This window comes from Populus nigra, chromosome 2 (genome assembly GCF_951802175.1).
Source record: "Populus nigra chromosome 2, ddPopNigr1.1, whole genome shotgun sequence".
NCBI classification, from domain to species: Eukaryota; Viridiplantae; Streptophyta; class Magnoliopsida; order Malpighiales; family Salicaceae; genus Populus; species Populus nigra.
The window spans coordinates 18,180,658-18,185,657 of record NC_084853.1 but is presented as its reverse complement, the minus strand read 5'-3'; positions in this window follow the sequence as shown (position 1 = coordinate 18,185,657).

Here is a 5,000-nt window from a genome sequence, read left to right as displayed (position 1 = left end):
AGGCCAGGCAGGAAAATTTGTCGAGGGGACACGCTGACGAAACAGCGCTGGTTCAGGCACGGCGGGCAGTGTTGGAATCGGCAGCGCCGACGAAATCGGCAAAGTCGGCAGAATCGGCAGCGCAGATTTTTCGACGAACACGGGCTGGACGGTGGACTGTCCAGGCCAGGCAGGAAAATTTGTCGAGGGGACACGCTGACGAAACAGCGCTGGTTCAGGCACGGCGGGCAGTGTTGGAATCGGCAGCGCCGACGAAATCGGCAAAGTCGGCAGAATCGGCAGCGCAGATTTTTCGACGAACATGGGCTGGACGCTGGACTGGCCGGGCCATGCAGGAAAATTCATCGAGGGGACACGCTGACGAAACAGCGCTGGTTCAGGCACGGCGGGCAGTGGTGGAATCGGCAGCGCCGACGAAATCGGCAAAGTCGGCAGAATCGGCAGCGGGTGCTGGCGATGGGTCTGGACGGGCTGGATAGTCCAAGGCTCGACGAGAAAGACTGCTGGTTTAGACACTGGGGCAGTGGCAGCCCGCGGGACAGTGTCGGCAGATTCGGCAGCGCAGATTTGTGCGGCTGCAGGTTCGTCGGGGAAAATCGGCAGCGCAGATTTTGCGACGAACATGGGCTGGGCGATGGACTGTCCAGGCCAGGCAGGAAAATTTGTCGAGGGGACACGCTGACGAAACAGCGCTGGTTCAGGCACGGCGGGCAGTGTTGGAATCGGCAGCGCCGACGAAATCGGCAAAGTCGGCAGAATCGGCAGCGCAGATTTTTCGACGAACACGGGCTGGACGGTGGACTGTCCAGGCCAGGCAGGAAAATTCGTCGAGGGGACACGCTGACGAAACAGCGCTGGTTCAGACACGGTGGGCGCAGTGTTGGAATCGGCAGCGCCGAGAAAATCGGCAAAGTCGGCAGAATCGGCAGCAGGTGCTGGCGATGAGTCAGGACGGACTGGATAGTCCAAGGCTCGATGAGAAAGACCGCTGGTTTAGACACTGGGGCAGTGGCAGCCCGCGGGGCAGTGTCGGCAGATTCGGCAGCAGTGTCTGCCGATTCGGCAGCGTTGGCTTGTTGGCGCGGGGGGCCGATTCGAGTGGGGACTTGGGCAGCGGGCAGTGAAAGCAAGAGTTTCCCCGATGCTGCCGGGAAAAACGCTCCCCGGGATGGCCGGGTGAGATGACCCGGCGGCCCGCGACGGGTCATTCAATTCCATGCCCCGTCAACATAACTCCCGATGTACTGTTTGCTTTTTCGGAAGAAGAGATCCATCCCCCCATCCTCGGCCAGCCAAAAACGCTCCAATTAATGGCCGGGTGAGATGACCCGGAGGCCCGCGACGCGTCATTCAAATCACTGCCCTATCGGCTACAACTGCTGATGGGTGGGATTAGAGGCCTGCCATGGTGGTGAGGGGCGGCGAGGACCGTGAAAGCTAGAGTTTTTCAGAGGCTGCCGGGAAAAAGGCCCCTCGGGTGGCGGGGTGCGAGGACCAGGCGCGTCATTCAATTCTCTTCCCTATCAACTTGGCTCCCGTTGGCGGGATTGGAGGCCTACTGTTTGTTACAGGGCTAAAATCGTCAGGGGAAGAGCTGACGAAACAATGCTGGTTTGGATGCAGGGGGTAGTGTTGGAATCGGCAGCGCGGACAAAATCGGCAAAGTCGACAAAAAAGACTGTTGGTCTGGACATCGGGGCAGCGGCAGCCATGCCGACAGGGGGGGAAATCGGCAGCACAGATTTGTGCAGCTGCAGGTTCGTCGGGGAAATCGGCAGCGCAGATTTTTCGATGAACATGGGCTGGAAGATGGACTGTCCAGGCCAGGCAGGGAAATTCGTCAAGGGGACACGCTGACGAAACAGCGCTGGTTCAGGCACGGCGGGCAGTGTTGGAATCGGCAGCGCCGACGAAATCGGCAAAGTCGGCAGAATCGGCAGCGGGTGCTGGCGATGAGTCTGGACGATTTATAGTCCAGGGCTTGATGGAAAAGACTGTTGGTCCAGACAATGGGGCAGTGGCAGCGCGGATTTGTGCAGCTGCAGGTTCGTCGGGGAAAATCGGCAGCGCAGATTTTTCGACGAACAGGGGCTGGGCGCTGGACTGGCCGGGCCAGGCAGGAAAATTCGTCAGGGGGGCACGCTGACGAAAACAGGGGCTGCGGAGTGGAAAATCGGCAGCGCAGATTTTTCGACGAACAGGGGCTGGACCGGCCGGGCCAGGCAGGAAAATTCGTCAGGGGGGCACGCTGACGAAAAGAGGGGCTGCCGCGTGGAAAATCGGCAGCGCAGATTTTTCGACGAACAGGGGCTGGACGCTGGACTGGGCCAGGCAGGAAAATTCGTCAGGGGGCACGCTGACGAAAAGAGGGGCTGCCGCGTGGAAAATCGGCAGCGCAGATTTTTCGACGAACATTCGTCAGGGGGGCACGCTGACGAAAAGAGGGGCTGCCGCGTGGAAAATCGGCAGCGCAGATTTTTCGACGAACATTCGTCAGGGGGGCACGCTGAGGAAAACAGGGGCTGCCGCGTGGAAAATCGGCAGCGCAGATTTTTCGACGAACAGGGGCTGGATGCTGGACCGGCCGGGCCAGGCAGGAAAATTCGTCAGGGGGGCACGCTGACGAAAAGAGGGGCTGCCGCGTGGAAAATCGGCAGCGCAGATTTTTCGACGAACAGGGGCTGGACTGGCCGGGCCAGGCAGGAAAATTCGTCAGGGGGGCACGCTGACGAAAAGAGGGGCTGCCGCGTGGAAAATCGGCAGCGCAGATTTTTCGACGAACAGGGGCTGGACGCTGGACTGGGCCAGGCAGGAAAATTCGTCAGGGGGGCACGCTGACGAAAACAGGGGCTGCCGCGTGGAATGGCAGCCTACACGCAGATGCGAATTCGGCAGCGCACGATGGCTTGAGCAGGTCATGGGTTCGACTTGGCGCGATCTGAAACCTGGACGAGGGACTGTCGACGCTGGACGAGCCAGCGCGGTGGCCTGTCGTGCCCCGTTCAGGGGGGGCCTGCCGCGGAGACAGCCCTCGCGGGCTCGACAGCGCAGGCCAGCGTCCCCGACGTCGCTGGCCGCGGCAGGCGAGCTGCCGGGGTTCCCGCATTCCTACAAGAAAACATCGTGCTTTCCACATGAAACCAATCCAGTAAAATCAGCCATATTTTTATGAGGCTGCCCACTGAATTTGGGGTCATTCCGGGCCGGTTCCTAGTTTTGCGGATTTACTCGATTTCTAATGGTAGGAAAATTAAAACAAATACTTCCCGACCTCGAAAAATTCTGGGAAAATTAATGAAGGTGGATTGGATTTTTGCCAACCTCTGTGCAAAATTTCAGCTCAAAATACCAAGAAATGAATTTTTTAGAGGGGGGGTGACAGCTGGGACCTAGTAGTGTCTCCCCCTGCCAGAGCTGCAATGACACTTATTGCTCTTTAGGGAGCCACCAGGCCGGCGCCCCTCAAAGACCACACGCGCGCGCGCGCCCGCCCGCGCTGGGCGCTGGGGCGCTGGGGCCTGAGGGCCTGGGGCCCTTGGGGGCCCTTGGGCGCGCGCGCGCGGCCCCCGCAGCCATGCCGCGCTGCGCGACGCGCGGACAGCCCCTGCTGGCTTGCTCTCTCGCCCGCGGGGGGGCTGCCTTCGGGCCCTGGCCCCCCGCGTTCTGGCCTGCCCCCTGCGTGGGAGAGGCTAGGCGCTGCAGGGGCCAGCCCGACGTCGCTGGCCGCGGCAGGCGACAGCCCGACATCGCTGGCCGCGGCAGGGGCCAGCCCGACGTCGCTGGCCGCGGCAGGCGACAGCCCCTGCTGGCTTGCTCTCTCGCCCGCGGGGGGGCTGCCTTCGGGCCCTGGCCCCCCGCGTTCTGGCCTGCCCCCCGCGTGGGAGAGGCTAGGCGCTGCAGGGGCCAGCCCGACGTCGCTGGCCGCGGCAGGCGACAGCCCCTGCTGGCTTGCTCTCTCGCCCGCGGGGGGGCTGCCTTCGGGCCCTGGCCCCCCGCGCTCTGGCCTGCCCCCCGCGTGGGAGAGGCTAGGCGCTGCAGGGGCCAGCCCGACGTCGCTGGCCGCGGCAGGCGAGCCGCCGGGGTTCCCGCATTCCTACAACAAAACGTCGTGCTTTCCACATGAAATCAATCCAGTAAAATCAGCCATATTTTTATGAGGCTGCCCACTGAATTTGGGGTCATTCCGAGCCGGTTCCTATTTTTTCCGATTTCCTCGATTTTTAATGGTAGGAAAATAAAAAAAAATACTTCCCGACCTCGAAAAATTCTGGAAAAATTAATAAAGTTGGATTGGATTTTTGCCAACCTCTGTGCAAAATTTCAGCTCAAAATACCAAGAAATGAATTTTTTAGAGGGGGGGTGACAGCTGGGACCTAGTAGTGTCTCCCCCTGCCAGAGCTTCAATGACACTTATTGCTCTTTAGGGGGGTGCCCCCTGACTGGCCATGGGGCGCGCTGGCCTGGCGCCCATAGGCCTGCCGCGGGGGATATGTGGGCTGTTGCTAAACTCGGACTAAGGTGGGGGGCCTCATGGCCCGAAGTATTGCCGGCATCGATGACCCGTTTTCCGGCCGGCGACGACCCGATTCCGGCCACCGTCTTCGGGACCCGCTCCAAGCCGTCGGGCGCGTTGGGGCTGCTTATCCGCGGCGTGGGCGTGGCATTCATTTGCCGTGCTTGTGCCAAGGTGCTGGCAGCTGCTGCGCGGCTGTCTGCTTGCCGCGACGTCACGGCGGCGGTGGCCGCTGCCCCTGCTCGCAAGTCGGAGGCCTGGCCGACGTGGCTGGTGCGGACCGCCGAGCTTGGGGATTGCGAGGAGAGCTCTACGCTGGCGTGGGCGTGGCATTAAATTGCCGTGCGCGCGCCCATGCGTTGGCTCTCCTCGCAATCCCCGACCTCGTGGCGTGACGTGCCCGCTGCCGAGGCCTGGCCTCCGTCTTGCGAGCCGGGGCTGACAGCCCCCCGCATGATTGTCCCTGTCGTTCCCCCCCGCGGCCTG